This window comes from Ranitomeya variabilis, chromosome 1, assembly GCF_051348905.1.
Source record: "Ranitomeya variabilis isolate aRanVar5 chromosome 1, aRanVar5.hap1, whole genome shotgun sequence".
Taxonomy (NCBI): Eukaryota; Metazoa; Chordata; class Amphibia; order Anura; family Dendrobatidae; genus Ranitomeya; species Ranitomeya variabilis.
Window position 1 is genome coordinate 283,024,293 of NC_135232.1, and position 24,509 is coordinate 283,048,801.

A 24,509-nucleotide genomic window follows, 5' to 3' on the forward strand; every position below is an offset into this window, starting at 1 on the left:
CTCCGGTTCCAAGAATCCATTGCGGCAATGACCGGAGATGACGTAGCGGTCTCGCGAGATGATGACGTAGCGGTCTCGCGAGACCGCTACATCATCACGTGTTATTGCCGCAATGCATTCTTGGGACCGGAGCGTCGCGAGGAGCATCGCTAAATGCCTGGGCTGGATCCGGGGGCCGCCGGAAGGTGAGTATATAACTAATTTTTATTTTAATTCTTTTTTTAACAGGAATATGGTGCCCACATTGCTATATACTACGTGGGCTGTGTTAGATACTACGTGGGCTGTGTTATATACTGCGTGGCCTGTGTTATATACTATGTCTCTGTGCTATATACTACGTGGCCTGTGCAATATAGTACGCGGCTGTGCAATATACTATGTGGCTGTGCAATATACTACGTGGCTGGGCAATATACTACGTGGCTGTGTTATATACTACGTGGGCTGTGTTATATACTGCCTGGCCTGTGTTACATACTGCGTGGCCTGTGTTACATACTGCGTGGGCTGTGTTATATACTGCATGGCCTGTGTTATATACTGCGTGGCCTGTGTTATATACTACGTCTCTGTGCTATATACTACATGGCTGTGCAATTATATACTACGCGGCTGTGTTATATACTACGTGGGCTGTGTTATAAACTACGTGGGCTGTGTTATATATTATGTGGCTGTGTTATATACTACGTGGCCTGTGTTATATATTACGTGGGCTGTGTTATATACTACGTGGGCTGTGTTATATACTGTGTGGGCTGTGTTATACACTGCGTGGGCTGTGCTTTATACTACTATACATATTCTAGAACACCCGATGCGTTAGAGTCGGGCCACCATCTAGTATTAGATAAAACAGCAATGCAGTGGAAGAGGCCTGCAAACAAATTCATTTCTCCTATTCAACATAAACCAATACTTTCTGATACTTTTATAGGGGTATAACACCCTTTTTTTGTCGCTGGTCAGACCTATCAGACCAATGTTGATCAGGTCAACCAGTTGTTCTATCAACATTTAACTCTCCTGACTCCCCACATACACATGAATACCTACTCTGACCGATCATGCATGTGCTCTCAATAGGGACAGGGGTGTAAGCCACCACTTATCTCCTGACGTGAAGAAAAGCATCAGACATTGCAATGTATCATGCTTGATCCTTCTTTCACCAGCATTATCTGTTAGGGGAGAGTCAGGAAGCCAACAGATACATTAGAGGATAGGCTGTTCACACAAAAAAGCCACTTTCGACCAATGCTAATCTAATTTGTTTTCCCACCAAAATAACACATTCGATCAATATTACTCTAATGTGAAAGTTTATGTACTATAGAGCCATTGTCTCTGCATGTATGGCAATATAATACATATATGACACCATATAATGGAGGTCCTTTCCTCACTTTTAGGGTAGAAGATCTATGCGTGGTATCTGAGCATGTTAAGACATACCCATGCATTTCTATGATGAAGTAGTGTGTCTCTGTACATCGCTGTTTTTTCTACTTACAATGCGTACTGACAGTGCACTCTCTTACCGGATCATCACTTCTCACCAGAGCCAATGAGGGATCGCACTGTTACTGTGCATATTGCTCAGTGACAAGAATCTGCTGAGCATATGTTGTAATTGACAAGTGTTCAGTAGAGCAGGGACTAACCCAGCCCCAAAATAAACGTCTCTGATGATGCTTCATTTCAGGGTGGGGGCAAATGCTGTCCTTGATGATGGCTTGTTTGAGTATCCCTGTATTCACTAGAGATTTTCAAACAAACTTTCATCAACCAGGAAGAAGGTAAGAAAAAATAAAGCAGTTAGACAAGAAGGAATGATAGGGAATTTCAATTAAAGTCATTATTATTATTTATTATTATTATTTATTTATAGAGCACCATTAATTCCAGGGTGCTGTACATGTGAAAAAGGGTTATATACAGGGTTATAGATATCATTAACAGTAAACAAATTTACAGTGACAGACTGGTACAGAGGGGCGAGGACCCTGTCCTTGTGGAGTTAAATTCTTCGGGATAATGGGGAAGACAGGAGGTCGGTGTGCTGCAGCACTGGTGGTGGTGAGGCGGCAGCTCGGGTGGTTTGTGAGGCGGCAGCTCGGGTGGTTAGTGGGGCGGCAGCTCTGGCAGTGGCGACGCGGCAGCTCTGGCGGTGGCGACGCGGCAGCTCGGGTGGTTGGCGACGTGGCGGCAGCTCGGGTGGTTGGTGACATGGCGGCAGCTCGGGTGGTTGGTGACGTGGCAGCAGCTCGGGTGGTTGGTGACGTGGCGGCAGCTCGGGTGGTTGGTGAGGCGGCAGAATGGTTATTGCAGGCTGTACGCTTTCCTGAAGAGATGGGTTTTCAGGTTCCGTCTGAAGGATCCGAGGGTGGTGGATAATCGGACGTGTTGAGGCGTGGAATTCCAGAGGATGGGGGATATTCGGGAGAAATCTTGGAGGCGGTTGTGTGAGGAACGAATAAGTGTGGAGGAGAGTAGGAGGTCTTGGGAGGATCGAAGATTACGTGAGGGAAGATAGTGGGAGATTAGTTCAGAGATATAGGGAGGGGACGGTTGTGGATGGCTTTGTAGATCAGTGTGTTGTGAAATTGGATTTTGGGCTCCCCCGGTGGCCACTGGTGGAATTGAACTGGTGTGCATCATCCCCTCTGTTCACCTGTTTCCATCAGGATGTGGGAGTCGCTATTTAACCTTGCTCCTCTGTCACTTCCATGCCGGTCAACATTGTAATCAGAAGCCTTTCTGTGCATGTTCCTGCTGCTAGACAACTCCCAGCTAAGTTGGACTTTAGTCCTCGTTTGTTTTTGCATTTTGTTCCAGTTCACAGCTGTAGTTTCGTTTCTGTGTCTGGAAAGCTCTTGTGATCTGAAATTGCCACTCTGATGTTATGAGTTAATACTAGAGTCTTAAAGTAATTTCAGGATGGTATTTTGATAGGGTTTTCAGCTGACCATGAAAGTGCCCTTTCTGTCTTCCTGCTATCTAGTAAGCGGACCTCAATTTTGCTAAACCTATTTTCATACTACGTTTGTCATTTCATCTAAAATCACCGCCAATATATGTGGGGGCCTCTGTCTGCCTATCGGGGAAATTTCTCTAGAGGTGAGCCAGGACTATATTTTCCTCTGCCAGGATTAGTTAGTCCTCCGGCCGGCGCTGGGCGTCTAGGGATAAAAAACGTAGGCAACGCTACCCGGCTACTGTTAGTTGTGCGGCAGGTTTAGTTCATGGTCAGTTTAGTTTCCATCCTTCCAAGAGCTAGTACTTATGTTTGCTGGGCTATGTTCTCTTGCCATTGAGAACCATAATATCAGTGTTAGTAGTTTGAACTTGATTCGTTGGGGAATTGGGAGCCAGTGGAGGGATTTACAGAGGGGTGAAGCAGGGGAGTAGCGAGGAGAGAGGTGGATTAGCCGAGCAGCAGAGTTGAGGACAGACTGGAGTGGTGCAAGGGAGTTAGTGGTGAGGCCACAGAGGAGGGTGTTGCAGTAATCGATGCGGGAGATGATGAGGACATGCACAAGAGTTTTAGTAGACTGAGGGCTGAGGAAGGGACGGATTGTGGCAATATTTTTGAGTTGGAGGCGACATGAGGTGGTAAGAGTTTGGACGTGCGGTTTGAAGGACAGGGCAGAATCGAGAGTTACCCTGAGGCAGCGGATTTCAGGTGCGGGAGAGAGCGTGATGCCGTTTACCATAATAGATAGATCAGGTAGGGGGGATACATGAGATGGGGGAAAGATGATGAGTTCGGTTTTGTCTACATTGAGTTTTAGGAAGCGAGAGTTGAAGAAGGAGGATATGTCTGACAGACACTCTGGGATTCTGGACAGAAGAGAGGCGACATCTGAGCCAGAGAGGTAGATCTGAGTGTCATCCGCATATAGGTGGTACTGGAAGCCATGGGACTTTATGAGTTGTCCTAGGCCAAGGGTATAGATGGAAAAAAGTAGAGGCCCTAGGACAGAGCCTTGAGGGACTCCAACAGAGAGCAGGCGGGGTGAGGAGGTAGTGTGGGAGTGGGAAATGCTAAATGTGTGGTCGGAAAGGTATGAGGCAATCCAGGACAGGGCAAGGCTTTTGAGGCCGAGGGAAGAAAGAATCTGTAGCAGTAGGCAGTGGTCGACTGTGTCGAAAGCAGAGTACAGGTCGAGAAGGAGGAGGATGGAGAACTGTCTGTTAGCTTTGGCAGTGAGTAAGTCATTAGTAATTTTGGTCAGAGCAGTTTCCGTGGAGTGGTGGGCGCGGAAGCCAGATTGGAGGTTGTCAAGGAGAGAGTTAGATGAGAGGTGGGAGGAAAGTTGACCATGGACATGCTGCTCAAGGAGTTAGAAAAGATATTAGATTATCACATTAAATAGACATACATTTAGGATTAAAATAAATGTTAGCTTCACAACACCCCTTTAAGTTTGTTCTTCAAGATTAAATGAATTAAACAGTCAAGAAATGTAGCTGCAAATAGTAAAATTGCCCTCTGAAGCCAAACAGGTGCAGACAGGGTGAAGATGCAGTTCTGATGCTGATCGGTTGTAGGGAAGCCTGGTTCCTATCATGTTTGCTCACTTAGGCCGGGTTAGTATTTGTATGTTTGCTAAGCTGAAGTTTCCGTTCTTACTTCATGAATTAATCTGCATGGAACGCTTGCGATCAGTTGTCATCTGCTATGTGCGAACTCCACATTACTTTGCAATGACTGAGGTGACAGTTGAAACAATTGAAGTGACAGATGATATTACTGTAAAACATTTTTTGTGACATAAAGGAAAACATTTCATAAATTCATCTATTGTCATAGATGACAAATAAATGCTCTGTGATGCCTACTCATTCATTCAGCACAGTTCCTCCTTTTCAACATCTTTAATAAAAAATATGGAAAGTCATCAGAAAACTTGATAGCCAGCTTTCTGTATCATATAGTTTAAACTTGTAGCATTTACAGCATTAAAGTTTCCTTCAGTTTATACCAATATGGCTGTAGATGCCTTTGTAAAGCACGGCATAATGTTACTTAGAAATGTTATCTACTAATTAACCCTGCAATCAACTATTTCAATGATTTTGGAGTCACAACACCCCCTCCGAAATATTAACTAAGATGACATTTCAAGATTCACGTCAAAGAAGGTAAATAGGAAGAGAAGAGTAAATAGGAAGGGATTGAAATGCAGGGTTCACTCCTTGGAGATTACAGATTAATGAGAGGACCTTCATGTTTGATCTGTTTAGGGATTCGAGGAGCTTAGAAGAAATTCTCAGTGGGGATAATATCAAGAACGTCTTTCAAGCAAAGAGAAAAAAAATAAAAAAACAGATGGCAATTACTTACCTCAACAAAGAGCGATAGATATGCATTGATGTAAATGTGAATATCAATGTTTCATTTTTTTGTGACTAATATCTTCCTCATTAAAACGACTCAAAAAGTGACATAAAAAATATTTAGAAGACTGTAATAGGGTTAAGTGCGGTAATCATGTCCATGAAGAGGGAGGGTTCTTTCTACCAAGTACAATGTGATAGTATGGAGCTCATTTATCCACGACTGGCAGGACAGCGTTTAATTTCTTTTATATCGTTACTGTTTATTTATCTGCTGACGTATCCATTAATCGGAGGCTGTATGGGCTGCCCTATACTGGCTGCTGTATACTGGTCATACTTAGACAAAAACATCTCTCTCTTTTTAGTCTCCGTCTAACTAATGGAGCTTTATAAAAAAATGGAGTCTTATAGACATGTTTAACATTAAACATAAAGAATGTGATCTAAATGGGGTCTACATCAACTAAAGTCCAGAAAGTACTTAAATGGGTTGTCCCTACTAGGCTAGTTGCTACTTGTGCACAGAAAAGGTTTAGTTCCTCTGTGTCTGCTATCTATTTGTCTATATGTCTACCTTACCACTGATTTATTGATGATAGTTTAAGAAAATAAAAATAGGTAAAATTGGATACAGCAAAGGTGATAAATTGCTGATCCCTCGGAGCACCACTGTTCCCGATAACGGTGCTCTGAAATGTCTCATTAGTCTCGTTAGTGACATGGTGTCATGGACATGCATTTACAGGAGCACTTCAGAGCCCTGTCCTATGGATTGATGGCAGTCCCATAGCAAACTAAGTTATCTGCTATTAGGTGGATAGGTGTTAACTTGCTGAGTAGGAGGTGATGTTTCACAATATTTGTCAAATCTCAGTGTGAAACGATGGAAAACACCAACATTTGCTGTTTTTCCAGTATTATAGTTGACAATATATAGGAAATACAGTGAAAACATTTTCTAATGCTATATCAATACCCTGAGGTCTGTATAGAGGGGCCTAAGTATTCATCATGTGCGGATAACTCCACCAATGAATGCAGCTGAATGTTATACATGCCATGAGCGCTATTAAACCTATAGCACATCATTATCAGTACTATAGGGTCAAGAGTTGAGGTGTTTGAATCTCGAGTACCAGAATTGCCCAGACTTTCTGTTCTTAATAAAGCGGTGTTTTTGCTACGTGTCATTATTATAATTAACAAAACTGGACAAGGTCAATTTTCCCAGGAGTGCAGGGATCAGGCTTTATTCTGTTATTCTCTGGAAATTCCAGTGTGGGTATTTATAATTCTCAGAAAGCCAAACATGGCCTGGTTCTGATCTCTGAGCGCTGATAGATCATATTCTCCTGGTTCCTGACGTGTGCTGCATTGCTTTGAAAGCAAATTAAATAGATCAGTGAGTCTTCCCTAATGCAGACTGGGGGATGGATGAAAGCGTAGTGTGATATACAGACGGCGTGGTGGAAAATACACTTACATCAGCAATGATGTTATCTGTTTTTACAATGATGCAATGGCCTTTTCTCATTCCAACACATTCGCTACTTCCCCCAAAGATCTTAATGAGTTATTGATATTATTGTGTTTGGAAGTGTCTAAATCCAGCGATTATATTCACTCCTGCAGTCTTTGAGTCAAGCAGTTTAACACATGTTCATGGACAACCATCATCTTTCCCTATTCCGTCCATGTATCCGTTAATCGGTGGCATTTTGGGTAACACTACATTACGCGCTGGGATCAATATTAGTTAGTATGTTCTTCATGTGTTTCCATATATGAATTCAGTGATATATTGTTTGTGTGTGTGTTTTCGACTTCTTTGTAAAGATTAGTCAAGAAACGTATATTACTCTGAAAGGTCTAGAAACCTGAGATGGAATGGCAGCTTTTGTTGTGATGAATGCACAAGTCATCTCAGGAATGGAGGTGAAATTTTACATTCAATCACAGGATGACTTTTACAGCCAGGTAAATCCCATCTACCAATGGCAAATATATTGAAGCATTAGTAGTTAGGTATCAATCATAAGGCATTTATAGGCCATGAATATGTAAGCTCGTTCTGAGGTCTTGATGTTTGTTGAGAGTCGTCCTTTGTCGAAAGCCTACTGCTAGCCTAAGGATAGAACTGACTGATGTTTTGAAAGCTCTTTAACATACTGTGAGCATCAGAGGTGTGTGAAAAATAGCTCTGTTGTTACAGACACATGACAAACCAGGGGGGATCTATGGACATATGTTTCATCTCATCAATGAAAATAACCTCCAGCTAGAATATAGAATAGAATATAGAAAATGTCTGTTCTTTGTGGCGTATTGTAAATAGATTGAAAATGTGTTTGACAGAATTCATTTTTGTAGAGCTTTGTTGTATTTTATGTTTAGAAAATAAGATATTTATCATGAACTTTCAATAGTATTACTTCTTAGGTGAGGTTTGTCTTTTCCGACCCGTTAAGATCTTCTGTTGCATATGCCATCAAAAGTTCTCATTTTATCCAGTAAAACAACTGCCACATTGACGGACACCCAATAGACGCCAAATGAAGTCAGTGAGGTCTGCTGGATGCTGTAGGTTTCAGGACTGTTGTTGTTTTCATTCTTATATTCCTATAGTGGAACAGAAGAACATGAGTAAAAGCACAGATGTGAGTTTAGCTTTTTAAGAACAGTTGCAGCCCATTGTGAGAAGCCATTACATATATTGTATATACTTTTTGGTTAAGTTCAAAGAAGATAGTTATCTTGATGTCAACTTTTGGTTTAAGGCCTACATACACATTAGATTAAAGTGGTTGTGCACTACTCAGACCCTTCTTAGTTACTATATTCCCTGTAAAATAAAAACAGCATGTGTTAGGTGTCGAGTTCCCACCGCTGCACAAGGGGAATCTCAAACCATGTCCGCTGCGGTTTCCCAATCTCCTTCAACCGCAGTGGAGCCTTCTCAGCAGAGACGTTGGTCCCAGCGTCTGGCTCAAGCAGATACTGTGCGTTTGGTTACACCTGCCATTCCAGGCTCAGCCTTTGTAACCAGCATTGATCAGAGGTGAGAAGAGGTTCCAGAGACTAAGTCCTGCTTTTCTTCTACTGAGCATGCCCACGGGATGACCTCTCATTGGTGGTCGGGGGTCACATGCTCAGGTCCTGTAGCGGCTCCGATTGGAGCACTAGGAAGGTCCTGGAAGGCTACAGATATAAAAGGTTTGCATGGCCACTCGACCATGCGCTAGTATAAATCAGTTATTGTGTGTGTGTGGATGTGTGCCTGTTCTGGTGAAAGCTCCGAATCATTCCCATCCCTAGTGTTGATGAATGCTCGCGAATGTTAGAGCTGTCTAGCTCCAGTTAGTGCCATCCAGCACCAGGCACAATCTATAGCGTCTAACAGCAGCGTTAGCTAGTGCAGCACCGTGCGCAACCAGTGCGCTTACCTGTCCCTAGTTAGGGCGGTTAGTGGTGTTCGCCAGAGTGGCGCTGCACGCACTCAGTGCGGTAAATCATTATTTAGGTTTTTCCCTGGCACCGCAGTTGCGGCACTGAGCGCTAGTGGTCTAGAGGGACTCTAACCCCTTGTCCTTGAGGCAGAGTCCTATGACCCAATACTAGCGTTCACTCTGCGGTATTGCGGCCCTGTGACACAACAGGGTTTGCTTCATTACATACCGGGTGAAGCTAACCCATGTGTGTTCACATTATACCGCCATATACTGTCCGCCATTACCGAACAGCAGGTGTCATCTCTGCATGGTGGACCCCGGGCTGTGAACACACCTCATGCCATCCTTATAATTATTTGGTGTGTTCCACCAGCCCTAACAGCATGTACCCAGGGCTGGGTATTCTGAGGCTTGCATGACATTATGTCACATGAGCCCTGCAGGCAATCAGCAGCCATTAATGGGTCTCTTCAGTCATACTGCTTTTGAATGAACCTGCTGCTGCTCTCTCACTTCCTCAAGTTGTCAGAGGTTCATCTGAAGGAAGTGAGAGTGAGGCGGAGTATTAGCGGCCACTGATTGGCTGCAGGGCTCGCGTGACATAATGTTTCACAAGCCATAGGAGACTATCTCAGTGATGCTGACACTGGAGGTGAGTACATGCTGTTTTTATTTTACAAGGTGGAATATAGTAATTAAGAAGGGGTTGTCTGAGTAGTGGACAACCCATTTACAGTTGATGAAAAGGAATGATTTCAACCAAAATTATCTTTTGTCACATAAAAACTTGAGAAAGATCAATAGTTCTAGCCAACCGATCTGAAACTGTCTTCTTTTCAAATTAAGTCAGCTGTTTGAGTTTTTATGGAAAAGGTTGAAAGAGTATTTATGAATGATCAAAGAATATCCGCAGAATGCCCAATCATTTGTTGGCCAGCGTTTCTGAACATGGATGCTCAGGTTCATCCACTATAATGGGCAGTGTGGACTAACATGTACATGGACATCTGGTCACTACAATCATTTGTTGAACAGCAGCACAGAGTAGATTAATCTAAAATGTATGATGGCCTTCAGTTTTTTTTCCCCCCTTCTTCATGCTCAGGAAGGACTTTTTACATTTAAGATTCAATATCAGGGGTCCTGGTACTTTTAATATTTTGTATAATAGAAATGATTATAGAAAACCCGTCAGCTGTCTATCCATGGTTATAAATGGTTAGTCTACCTTATCCAATTAGGGTCGCATGAATACATTTGACCAGAAACCTGGAATACAAATACGCTTCCTTATCTATATGACTGAGTGAAGTGACAAAACATTATGTGGCACAATGAAGGTTTCCAGAGCATAATGCGGTATTTCATAGTCATTTAGCACGTTACCATTAATACCCTAAGCAATTCTCACAGTACAGTGTATTGAGTTGAGCAAATACCAGAGCTAACTTCATGGGTTTTATTAATGGGGTCATGGAAGATACATCACTTTTTAGATAGATATTTCTGCCGCTAGCCAGGACTATTACATAATGCTTACTTTTACCCTAGGAAATGATGCTTTGATATGATCACTCTGCAGTCTTTGTACAATACCGATGAAGCATACAAACTTTACTTTGTGTGTGACCATGTTCCATTTCATGTGTTTCTGGCATGCAGCCCAGATTTATGCCCACCAATCCCCTTGGCAAGGTGCTGGCCCCTTGCCCAGCATAATGTAACAAAATTGTTTCTCCTCCTGTTAACAACATTCTACTGACTATGGCCCTTCCAGATTTTATACATGTATTGGCTGCATTACTTGCCAGCTGTTCCCTATTCCGTAATACACCAACATAAAGTTGCATGAGCAGAATGAAGGCGCTATTAGGTAAGAGTAGAGAGTGGGCACACTTTCTCTTTATTACAAGGCACAGATATATCCAGATGGACAGTACTTATGATACAATTTGTATAAAAACACTACAGTCTTGTTTCTGGAGAAACCTTGTGCTACTAAAATATGGTTTTCTGCAGATAGTTGAACTCATTTACATTGTTGACATGTGGTAGGAATAGAAAGGATTTGGCAAATAATTACGGTCATTGTCCTATTCACCGATTCCAAGAAACTAGCATTTACCAGGCATTTAATTACCGATCATCTAAATCGCTATTAGTAATAACTTCCACACGATTACTGACCAAATAATGTGGGTGATATGCTCCAATATAATAATATATTACCAGCAAATATGACTGTACAGCATTTATCTGAAAGGGAAAGGAGTCATTTCATCATGTTAAGAATGTATTGAGGATAATAAGTTCATTAATAAATGCAGCATGTAATGAACGCAAATCAACAGTTTAAATAATGTATCACCATTCTTGGAAGTAAGGTAGCATTCTCAATTATGCCTGTAGGCTTTTTATGACACCATTGCCAAGCTCTAAAATTGCATTGCCTTGAGATCACTGAGCATTGAAAAAGCATATTTGTGGCTACGTGAAGTAAAGATCGAGAAACCAAATAGCTGCATATCATAATAATAAGGCTGAAGTCACAATCTGCCTTCAATCCATTATTGCCCAACAAAAAGGAAAAATAGACAAGGATCCCACTAGAAGAACCAAGACAGAATATAAGCTTCTGTAAAGGATTGTCATAGGATTGCCAATTACTAAGATACTCTCTTTTCATGTACTGGACTTGGCTGTGTGTCTACTGGCCGGATTCAGCCTTCTCAGCCCTCATCCACATGCACGTGACTTGACAGCTGGTAAGGTTTTTGATATTAGAGGTTAGGACCATCCTATTAGGGTCACCGTGACGTGGTGTGATGCCTTTTGCATTTTTTTATTAAAATTATGTGAACTAAGTACCCCATATTATTTTCATGCATCATTGCTTTTTATTCATTTACTGCAGGGTATTTGCTTATTATGTTTCTATCTTGGGTTTTATACAGCATGGAGTTGTGAACTCTGCCTAAAAATGATGACATAGTCGAAATACTTTCTAGCCTAATAATTACAGTGCCTACAAGTAGTATTCAACCCCCTGCAGATTGAGCAGGTTTACACATTTGGAATTAACTTGGCATTGTGACATTTGGACTGTAGATCAGCCTGGAAGTGTGAAATGCACTGCAGCAAAAAAGAATGTTATTTCTTTGTTTATTTTTTTTTTTAAATTGTGAAAAGTCTTTTCAGAGGGTCATTTATTATTCAACCCCTCAACCCACCAGAATTCTGATTGGTTCCCCTAAAGTATTAAGAAGTAGTTCAGGCACAAAGAACAATGAGCTTCACATGTTTGGATTAATTATCTCTTTTTCCAGCCTTTTCTGACTATTTAAGACCCTCCCCAAACTTGTGAACAGCACTCATACATGGTCAACATGGGAAAGACAAAGGAGCATTCCAAGGCCATCAGAGACAAGATCGTGGAGGGTCACAAGGCTGGCAAGGGGTACAAAACCCTTTCCAAGGAGTTGGGCCTACCTGTCTCCACTGTTGGGAGCATCATCCGGAAGTGGAAGGCTTATGGAACTACTGTCAGCCTTCCACGGCCTGGACAGCCTTTGAAAGTTTCCTCCCATGCCGAGGCCAGGCTTGTCCGAAGAGTCAAGGCTAACCCAAGGACAACAAGGAAGGAGCTCCGGGAAGATCTCATGGCAGTGGGGACATTGGTTTCAGTCAATACCATAAGTAACGTACTCCACCGCAATGGTCTCCGTTCCAGACGAGCCCATAAGGTACCTTTACTTTCAAAGCGTCATGTCAAGGCTCGTCTACAGTTTGCTCATGATCACTTGGAGGACTCTGAGACTGACTGGTTCAAGGTTCTCTGGTCTGATGAGACCAAGATCGAGATCTTTGGTGCCAACCACACACGTGACGTTTGGAGACTGGATGGCACTGCATACGACCTCAAGAGTACCATCCCTACAGTCAAGCATGGTGGTGGCAGCATCATGCTGTGGGGCTGTTTCTCAGCCAAGGGGCCTGGCCATCTGGTCCGCATCCATGGGAAGATGGATAGCACGGCCTACCTGGAGATTTTGGCCAAGAACCTCCGCTCCTCCATCAAGGATCTTAAGATGGGTCGTCATTTCATCTTCCAACAAGACAATGACCCAAAGCACACAGCCAAGAAAACCAAGGCCTGGTTCAAGAGGCAAAAAATCAAGGTGTTGCAGTGGCCTAGTCAGTCTCCTGACCTTAACCCAATTGAAAACTTGTGGAAGGAGCTCAAGATTAAAGTCCACATGAGGCACCCAAAGAACCTAGATAACTTGGAGAAGATCTCCATGGAGGAGTGGGCCAAGATAACTCCAGAGACCTGTGCCGGCCTGATCAGGTCTTATAAAAGACGATTATTAGCTGTAATTGCAAACAAAGGTTATTCCACAAAATATTAAACCTAGGGGTTGAATAATAATTGACCCACACTTTTATGTTTAAAATTTATAAAAATTTAACTGAGCAACAAAACTTTTTGGTTTGTAAGATTTATGCATCTGTTAATAAATCCTGCTCTTGTTTGAAGTTTGAAGGCTCTAACTTATTTTCATCTTATTAAACCTGCTAAATCTGCAGGGGGTTGAATACTACTTGTAGGCACTGTATATACGTGGTGTAAAGTTTTCAGTTCAATGGACCCCACAGAGGAACTTTGTCCTCAAATATCACTAAAAAATAGACGGCACACACTTAGGGTATGGGCACACGTTAAGTAAAACTTCTGCATGTCTTGGCAGGAAAAATGAAGCTACAAAACGCACGTTTTTGCTGTGTTTTTACTGCATTTTTCTTCTGTTTTTGCCGCGTTTAGATTGAAGTCAATGGTGAAAAACGCAGGGCAAAAACACACAGAAAATTGACATGCAGCAAATTATTTTCTGCACCAAATCTGCAAGTCAAAAATACTCATCATGTGCAAGACACTTCAGGTTTCTCATTCACTTTGCTGGCATCAGGTTTTTTCACAAATCCACGAAGAGAAAACACATCAAAAATGCACCAACTCTGCAATGTGCACACAGCCTATTAATACAAGCAATCCCAACACTAGCCAACTGATGCGTGGAGTCATGCACAGATCACAGCATTGTGATGGTACATGGTCCCTTCTGAGTATTTGTCAAAGATGCCATTAAAAAGTGACAAGTGTTTTTTCCCTTAGCGAGGTATGTAAGGGGATCGCCGCTTATTCTGGCTGGAAGGTGTTTACAGTCACCACCGCGCTAAATTGCATAATTAACCTGCAACACAGAAACCGAAGCAATTTGGGAACTCTTGCCTTTGACGCTGCATTTATAATTGGGTGACTGTGGCTTATTGCTATTGCACCATGTCTTGGCGAATTTGATGAAGGGGCTTTTGGGAGATGTTGTCTCATATTCAGATCAAAAGAGAGACCTAAAAACCTTCTTCTCTATGTGTCCTACAAGATCAGCCATTTCACTGCCTCTTTCACATAATCCTCATCAGAACGACCAAGTGACCAAGTGATCATCTAATGTGCACCCGCTCCTATTGCCAGATGTCGGGGAGATAAGATTTGGGCAGTTGGATTTCAAATGCCTCATCCTTTTGTTCTTGACTTTGTGTCTTGAAGCCTGTTACCATCTGTTCCCCATGCAGAACACATTCACAATCAGCTGAGCCAAGCATATGTATTTATAGGAAAGTCAGAAGAGATAGCTCTTTAGCAGACAGCTAGTTAATGTGTATGACCAACCTAATAGAACTCTATGCAGTAAAGATTCCCAACTGTACACACAAAGATTCTTAATTTTTTCCTCTTTTCTCCCATTTACCAGCTGAAAATTGAAAAATTCAAAAGCTGAGCATTAAAGCAGTTGTTCACGCCTGAAAAAGTTTTTTAAAAATATCCAAAATGTTATAAAATAATAAAATAAACTATCCTCACCTTACTGACCTTAGCCACTCTTTTGATGCTGCCTAGGCACCCTGCTTTGTACTTCATGTTTGGTTTAGATGGGCCTGTGACTGCTGCAGTTTCCACAGCAGGGAGCAATGGACCAGGAAGTACTGAGATCAGGGAAGGTGAGGGCGCCTGTGTAATGCTGGAAAAGGAGTGTCGGGGATTGCTAAATTCTGTATACATTATTTTATCGTTTTTGCTGGATTTCTTTTTTAAATCGTGATTAGATAACACTTTTAGCATTTTTGTTTTATGTAAGATTTTATTTTAGTAGAACCATACTATTTCAAGATGACCTCTTTCTTTTCTTTTAGAAATCAATATATTTAAAACATCTTTGTATTAAAAGAGTAGATCTCTCAAATGCAACGTAACTGGACAGCATCCTTTCTACCCTCTCTACTCCAATGTTTTATAATGATAATATTTCTGCTTTGCTTTATTGCTTCACTAACTGGAAGGACACTAGAAGAAGCTAGCATTCTCTCCATTTAATGGGTATCTGCTTAAGAGTCCTCTCTTTTATGTATCACTAGATGCTGTATGTCTATACCAGCTGATGACCAGGGGTCCCAGCAGATGCCACTTTGGTCATCAGTTCATTGTCTGCAAAGCTTCTGTGATAAAGGAACTTGTAGTTGTGAGACAACCCCCATAGCTTCTAAAAATTGTAGTATTATTTCAAAGAACTTTCATAAAGTTGAACCTTAGTTTGCTGTATTTAATTGAAATTGATTAACATGGAACAAACAAAATTATCTTGAAGATATGTTTTCCATGACTAGGATACCCCAGGCCTAGCACGACGCCACATCTCTTCTCTAGTAATAGTCCCTATCTCTCCTCACCATGTCACATCTGCAGTTATGCAGATTTGGGCTGAGGCTTCACGGCGTGATATTTGTACAGATTTATCACACATGCTCTAATTACCTGCCCACTCCCTATGAGACTAACAGCGGGGCTTTAAATACCTTAATTAGCTGCTTTATATTATGTAGATATGGGGCTGGTTTCTGATGAATAATAGTAATGGAAATGGAAAAAAATGACATAGCATTAAAGACAAATGCAACAAATTACAATGTTCCATACTGTGATAAAATGTTTCTATTTCTTTAGTGTGTATGCCCTACGTAATTTTAAGCTCACAAAGCCCATTGGGATATCAAGTCAATAAAGCATGGAAATGGCTGTAAGATGTTGTGCCACACTTTAACTACAGTAGTTTAAGTAGTCTTAAGTCATTACCCCAGTTTAAGGAGGAGAATTGACTTTAAGTTGGCTAACTCCTGCACTTTATAGACTTAACACTTTAGTTAACAAGACACAATAAAGTGCTGTACATAAACAGCCTGACATGCATTGCTAGTAACACATTCTTGTCAATGGTCAGCCATGTGGTACTTACAGTGCTTGATTGACTATTTTCCTATACACTCCCTGACAGAAGTTATGATGCTTATTGATGATATGTAAAATAAAAGCTTATAACCTGACATTAAATTCATCCATTGGTTGTATAACGTATTCTTTTGAAAGCTGAAACCCTCCAAAATGTGGTTTAGGTTAAAAAAATAAATTGGCATCAATGCAGAAATATTGATCAGTTAATGGACACAGAATGGTTAGATTTTGGCAAGACAAAAGTTTTGTCGCCTGGTCATATAATGTACCCAATCCTATTATTATTAATCGTATGAACATATATTTAAACATCATATAAGAATACATAAATGATAAACAGTGATTGAAAATAACAAAGGAGCAGAAATTAGAGTCGGATATCGATATTTTCTATGTATGCAATAACATTGTCATTTCCAGTATAGAAATCATTCTTGTCACCAGTATAAGATCTGAGGGGACATTCATCGACAATGTGCTGAATTGTTTGATGGTCAGCTCCACAGTCACAGGCAGGAGAGTCAGATTTTCCCCACTTATGCATAAGATCTGCACAGACACCAAAGTTTGTTCTGATACGATTCAAAGTGACCCAGGTTTTCCTTGGCAGATTGAAGCCTGGTGGTGGATTTTGAAAGTGAGGAAATGCTTGAGGCTCACCGTCTACTGCACTGACCCAAAGTTCACGCCATTTCTCTTCTAAATTGAAATCATGATCATACCCAATCATACCCAATCCTAGTTTACATCCTCACCTGTGCTCAGTAAATGATCGGTTAATTAGTGTGTGTGTATACAAACAAAACCCAGCACCCCAGGCCTGACAACATGCCAAAAATCCACCCTGCGACCAAAGCCTGGATTATCAAGAGGCTGAAGACCAGATCCACTGCAGAGGTGGGTGGCACCTTTAATGTGTCTCAGCGTCAAGTACAAAGAATTAAATAAGATTTGAAGAGACTGGAGATGTGTTTGACAAGCCCAGGTCCACCAGACCCAGCAAGACAACTGCTCAGGAGAAATGTTTGTTGGTTAGAAAATCCAAAGCAAGCCCCTCTTCCACTGCAGCAGAGCTCCAACAGGCCTGGTCACCTCAAGTCCCTGTGTCAACTAGAGCAGTTTGTAGGATTCTGTCTCGAAATGGCCTCCATGGTCGAATCAGTGCCCAGAAGCCAGCACTAAACAGAAGGCAAATAAAAAACCGTGTGGCATTTGCAAAGTCTCACAACCTGCTAAACAGATGGATGCTGGAAAAGAGGCAGAAAATGGATTTCTCTCATAAATCTTCAGTAGAATTACACCACAGCCACAGCAAATACTGTAGGAGACCTACTGGAGTCCACATGGATCCAAAATACACCCAGAAAACAGTTCAATTTGGTGGTGGAAAGATCATGGTCTGGGGTTACATTCAGTATGGGGGTGTGCAAAACATTTGCAAGGTGGAAGGCAATATCAATAGCCTAAAATATCAAGAAGTATTAGCTACCTCTTATATTCCAAATCATAAAAGGTGTCAAATTTTGCAGCAGGATGGTGCTCCATCTCATACATCCATCTCTACAACAAAGTTCATCCAGGCAAAAAAGATCAAGGTGCTCAAAGACTGACCAGCCCAGTCACCAGACATGAACATCATTGAGCATGTTTGGGGTAGGATGAAAGAGGAGCCTTGGAAGACAAAACCAAAGAATCTAGATGAACTCTGGAACGCAAGTAAGACTGCATTCTTTGCTATTCCTGATGACTTCATTAATAAATTGTATGAATCATTGTTGAACCGCATGGATGCAGTCCTTCAAGCTCATGGAAGTCACACAAAATATTAAATATGACTCTAATAGCACCACAACTTCATTCACCAATGTTATGCAACATATATTTGTATTTTAAGTTAATTATTTGTTTGAATATCACATTACTTTCTGTGGGCGACAAAACTTTTGTCTTGCCAAAATCTGACCATTCTTTGTCCATTAACTGATCAATATTTCTGCATTGATGCCAATTTATTTTCTTAACCTAAACCACATTTCGGAGGGTTTCAGCTTTCAAAAGAATAATTTATACAACCAATGGATGAATTTAACGTCAGGTTATAAGCTTTAATTTACGTAACATGGATAAGCGACATAACTTCTGTCAGGGAGTGTATACTGTACATCTGCTTGCATAAGGTTATACTGCATTGGGAGCAAAGTGACAAACAGTTCTATAAGGCTTGTGCTTCATAGCAACATTTGAATTCATGTAAGTCAGAATAATCGTGGCATTACCCCAATGTGACCTTCAACTTGACCTCGAAAAATTAATTTGCAACAACCACAATGTTTGTAGACCAAGTGTCGTCATATAGCCTTAGCCTAATTGAGTTATATCAAATTTTCCACAATTTAAACTCTCCGTATTTTGTAGCCTAATAAGGAATCCATTTGGTCTCTTAAAAATATGTTCTGAATAGGTATATTTTTTTTCTCCGTTGCTAATATAGTAACACTTTGCGTTCTCATATTGAATTTCTGCACATAAGAGTTAAGATTAGTATGGCTTGTCTTGGTATATGCTGTAATTTTTGTGGCTAAGATAATACATTCTTATGAGCACCATGTTACGGGCCATAAGTCACAGATCTATAACATGCTGTTGTGTTTAAGGCCTCTGTGACATACTTTCAAAGGGCATTAATTAGGAAATAAAAATACAGATACCCCTGTTCCTTAAAGGTGTTGTCCAGGCTTTCTGTATAATTTGTGTGTGTATCTAGGCAGCAGAATGCTGACAGTGTGTAATATGCTCCCTCTTAGCATTCTGCATCGTGTCCTAGATATCACAATTAGTCATGTGAGCGGCACTCTCCTGGATCTGGAGGAGTTGTTCACTCCCCCATTAGTGTTTTCCTGTCTGGCAGAGACTGGTCATAACTTCATAATTGACACCATTCACAGTCTCCGCCAGACCCTCCTTCTCCAGCCTCCCATGCAGCACACAGTGTAAGACAGCAGGAGAATGACTCCGCTGATTGGACTAACCAGTGCAATCAGCTGTTAGTAGGGGCAGACTGCTGAATTGAATGGTGGAGAATAAAGCTCAAAGCTTCTTTCTCCACGTTCAATCTCAGAAAAGTCTGACGTTTCTGCCAGGACCATTGGGTCACATGACATCCTCATGTCACTAGGTGCCGAACATCCAGCGCTCTCCTGAAACCCTAGGAAGAAAAAGGCTTCTACGCTTCTACATAGGTGAGTATAATGTGCTCTGTCTGTCTATCTATCTCTTATCTATCTATTTATCTATCTATCTATCTATCTATCTGTCCATCTATCTATTATCTATCTACTGTATTATTTATCATCTATATACACTACTGTATAAAAGTTTAGGGTCACTTAGAAATGTCCTTATTTTTGAAAGAAAAGCGGAGTTTTTTCCTATGAAGCTAACATTAAATGATTCAGAAATACACTCTATACATTGTTAATGTGGTAAATGACTATTCCAGCTGCAAACGTCTTGTTTGTAATGCAATATCTTCATAGGTGTATAGAGGCCCATTTAAAACAACCATCACTCCAGTGTTCTTATGGTACTTTGTGTTTGCTAACTGTGTAAGAAGGCTATTGGATGGTTAGAATACCCTTGAAAACCCTTGTGCAAGTATGTTTGCACAGCTGAAAACGGTTTGGCTGATTAGAGAAGCTGTAAACCTGACCTTACTTTGAGCTAGTTGAGAATCTGGAGCATTACATTTGTTGGTTCCATTAAACTCTCAAAATGGCCAGAAAATAGAACTTTCATGTGAAAGTCGACAGTCTATTCTTGTTCTTAGAAATGAAGGCTATTCCATGCTAGACATTGCCAAGAAACTGAAGATTTCCTACAACGTTGTGTACTACTCCCTTCAGAGGAGAGCACAAACAGGCTCTAACCAGAGCAGAAAGAGAAGTGGGAGGCCCCGCTGCACAACTGAGCAACAAGACAAGTACATTAGAGTCTGTAGTTTGAGAAATCGACGCCTCACAGGTCCTCAACTGGCAGCTTCATTAAATAGTACACGCAAAACGCCAGTGTCAACGTCTATAGTGAAGAGGCGACTCCTGGATGCTGGCCTTCAGGGCAGAGTGGCAAAGAAAAAGCCATATCTGAGACTGGCTAATAAAAGGAAAAGATTAATATGGGCAAAAGAACACAGACATTGGACAGAGGAAGACTGAAAAAAAAGTGTTATGGGCAGACGAATCCAAGTTTGAGGTGTTTGGATCACACAGAAGAACATTTGTGAGATACAGAGCAACTGAAAAGATGCTGGAAGAGTGCCTGACGCCATCTGTCAAGCATGGTGGAGGTAATGTGATGGTCTGGGGTTGCTTTGGTGCTGGTAAAGTGGGAGATTTGAACAATGTAAAAGGGATATTGAATAAGGAAGGCTATCACTCCATTTTGCAACGCCATGGCATACCCTGTGGACAGAGCTTGATTGGAGACAATTTCATCCTACAACAGGACAAAGACCTAAAGCACACCTCCAAATTATACAAGTACTATTTAGGGAAAAAGCAGGCAGCTGGTATTCTATCTGTAATGGAGTGGCCTGTGCAGTCACCAGATCTCAACCACATTGAGCTGTTGTGGGAGCAGCTTGACTGTATGGTACGCAAAAAGTGCCCATCAAGCCAAACCAACTTGCGGGAGGGGCCTCTGGAAGGATGGGGTGAAATTTCTCCAGATTACCTCAGCAAATTAACTGCTAGAGTGCCAAAGGTCTGCAATGCTGTAATTGCTGCAAAGGGAGCATTCTTTGACGAAAGCAAAGTTTGAAGGAGAAAATTATTATTTTAAATAAAAATCTTTTTTTTTTCAAACCTTGTCAATGTCTGGACTAGATTTTAAATTCATTTGGCAACTCATTTGATTAATAAAAGTATGAGTTTTCTTGGAAAGCACAAAATTGTGTGGGTGACCATAATCTTTTGAACAGTAGTGTATACTCTGGCATCGGCTGGATGTAATCAATACTCAGCAATGGTAGTGTTTCACTTCGTACATTGCTTATGTGTAAGCGCTGCTGGAGCAGATATCGTCTGATCGTTGGGGTGTCGGGGTGCTTACAGGTAGGTCATCAATATGGAAGTTCCGAAAAACCCTTTTAAGCTTTAGGCAGCCTTATTTTTCATGAAACCTTTGACTACTTCACTGATTGGAATCATACATACTGATGTTTCCGTAATAATATGTTCTCTCCCTTTTGTTTTCTAATTTAATGTGTAGGATTGTGTTTGTTGTTCTTTTTTATGGTTATTTTGTTTCTCTTTTTATTTTCTGGCAGATAGTCATCTCTCTGCTTAGTTCATTGCAAATTAGTTTAGTGTAAAAGCTTTCATTTTGCTAATTAAATCATGCACTTTCCATAAATGCATTATATTGCTTGTTTTGGAGATATTGAAATAATGTGCAGCTTTGATATAACATTAATGAACGATCAAACATCAGCACTGCAAATAGAGTGGAACGGCAGAGGACGTGAGGCTGCTTTAAGTTGTGGTCTTGTCTCTGTGTACATTCGCATCGGGATGTTAATGAAGAACACATTAGTACAACACTATAATGGAGATGAAATCCTAGTTTAAGTACTTGCCCAAAGCCTATACACACTGGGAGCACATTATCACATTGATGCACACACTGTATTCAAACTGACTTGGCATTTAAATGAGGTTAAATTGAGTATTTTGTTCCGTCATCACTGGCCTTTAATATAGCAATGCAGCTGTGTCTGTGTTCTCTTCTACATGTAATGGTATATTTACTTTGTAGAATGTATTGGTGCGTTCCAAAAAAACATATTTTGTGATCTTTTATGCACGTGCCATGCCAGCGGCAGTGACAGCGATCTGTAGCTGGTGCATAGGAGGAGAACCACCTCTTACCTGGTGACGTCCATGGCTCTTCTTTTGATTAGCATAAATTTGACATGTGTCACTCTGCAATGATAACATGGCGCCAGATTGACTAATCAAAAGAATATGCGTGGACGCCAGCAGGTAAGTTTCGGTACTCCCTCTCCCATGCAGCAGCCACAGACCACTGGGGTAGCCAGTGGATTGGGACGTGCTTATTGAATCGCACCAACTGTAATAATAATACTAAAAGTCTTCAAGAAGAACTACAGGAGGTAGCGATCAGAAGAACCTTATATACAGATGCAGACTTATAGTCTTTCTGCAAAGTGATCCTACTTCTAGAGAGTTAATATGGTTGACAGTAAATAGCACAGTAGCAGTCTCATGTGTTATATTGAAAAGGGGTTGTCGTAGGGGTAAACATTATTTTTATAAGGGTTTAGACAAGTTTAAAGCACAATAGAACTGCCCCTGCACATGCCAATCTCAACCTCAGCTTCAAATCCAAAGCTTTCTTGATCCCCGCTGGTCTCTACTTCCTGGTACCATCTTCAAAGACAGGAAATAGCTGAAAATATCTCAGCCAATCACTGGATACAGTGGTGACAGGAAATAGACCAGGAAATAGATTCATTGGAAGAATTGGAACAGCAGCTGTGGGGGGATTCTATAGGGTGAGTATTAGGGTGAGTATCTGAGCCCTTATAAAACGAGTCTTCCTTATAAAATGAGTTTTCTTCATCTGGAAAAATATTAAACTGTTTCTGATAAAAAAAAATCTAAGGAGGAGAAAATAAGTAAAACTATCCTGTCTATGAAATATAGGAGCATTCAGTTACGGCAGGAATTTCTTTCTCTTGATAAATGTTTAATTGAAATGCAATATCAGAAACTGCCATTACATAGCCCCAACCTAAGGATCTGGCCAAAGAAAGTATTCAAGTCAGAATCAATGTCTGTGATCTCTGCATTACCCCAAAACATGTCTGAAGACTCCATAAAGAGCTCTGTAGGGAAAGCAATAAAAAGCCTCCAAGCCAGATGACATTCTGTGGCCGGACAGCTCAATGGTGATGATACAGAACGATGCACTGGATTGTGGCGCCTCTTTGTTTAGATGCTTATAGACACAGCCTCTTCCTCCTCACATCCTGGGTAAAATGGGATTGCCTTTGTTATAATATGCTAATATGGATTTGATGTTACATCTGTTTATTTTTATCTCTTGTTTTCATCCCTCCCAGTAAAATGCATTGCTGGCTTATAAATAAAAGATCACGATATTAACAATATAGGTCTTGCTGCTGCCAGCGGATATACACATTGCGCCACTGACTAGCTCATAAATAGCTTCTGCATATCCTCGCAGTGCACAGCTCCAGCATAATGTTTTCTGCACATGTGTTCAGTATCCATTTGCTCGGTCACTAAAACATGAGCGCGGAGGCTTTGTAATAAGCAACCCCTTAGAGAGCGTTACTGCGACACCGAAACACACACACAGCAGATTCACACTATCGAGCTGCAAGACGCGAACTGCTGGAGTGTGCACGACTTACATACGCTGTGTCTGGTTGTCAGCTCCACTGACATATATAAGATTACCTTTACATACGAGCCAAGACAGAAGGAGATTTGTCTTTATGTTGTCATGTTTTCAAAGAAAAAGCCTGCAGACTACACTGAATAGAACGTATCTGCAGTTATGGATTCATTGAAAATAATTTTTTTTGGCTGTTTGTCTAGACCTGTGTTTCCCAAACTCCAGTCTTCACCGTCCCCAACAGGTCATGTTTTCAGGATTTCCATAGTGTTGCACAGTTGAGAGATTTCCTGATGCCTTGATGATACTTCCATCACCTGTGCAATACTAAGGAAGTCCTGAGAACACAACCTGTTGGGGGCAATGAGGACTGGAGTTTGGGAAACACTGGTCTCGAGCACAGAGCGTACCAATGGTGTCACCAACACATGCTGTATGAGGGCATCAGTACTATAAAAGGACCATGGGGAAGATTTGGCAGAGACCAGAAGCTCCATGTTATGCATCTGTACTAAAATTAGGGGTAGTCCAGTCACAAGATATTAACAACCTATTCATGTGATTAGATCAGTGATATCAGATGTGTGGTGGTCTAACATCTGGCACCCTTACCTATCAGCGGTGACTTAATAGCTTGTTCACACAGACGTTCCTGGCTTCAGATGTGCACTGAACAATCTGTAGCAAATCTTTCAGTGTGCATAAGCTGGCATTGTTATTGGAACAGGTCCTGTTAGACAGGATGAGTACTTCCAAGAACTATGAGCTGTTCAGCTAACTAAGGTCATCGAAAGCCTTTTAGATTGCATCATTATTGTGAACGAGAGTTCTTAGATCATTCATGATAATCATGCAGTGTAAATGCCATGTAACTCTGGCATGCACATGTTGTCACTAGTGGTCATCCTCAGAAAACGGCACACTCC

General features: G+C 41.3%; 1 protein-coding gene and 1 long non-coding RNA gene across 4 annotated transcripts in view; one reads left to right on the forward strand and one right to left on the reverse strand.

Moving 5' to 3' along the window:
- Window positions 1-24,509, forward strand: part of TTC28 (tetratricopeptide repeat domain 28) — an 806,054-nt gene that overhangs the window by 342,682 nt on the left and 438,863 nt on the right. The gene's annotated exons all lie outside the window — the stretch shown is intronic.
- LOC143793933 (uncharacterized) overlaps window positions 7,743-24,509 on the reverse strand; it is a 32,710-nt gene continuing 15,943 nt past the window's right edge. The window contains exon 3 of the long non-coding RNA XR_013220340.1: window positions 7,743-7,968. This is a non-coding gene — a long non-coding RNA (uncharacterized LOC143793933). The remainder of the gene's footprint in view (window positions 7,969-24,509) is intronic.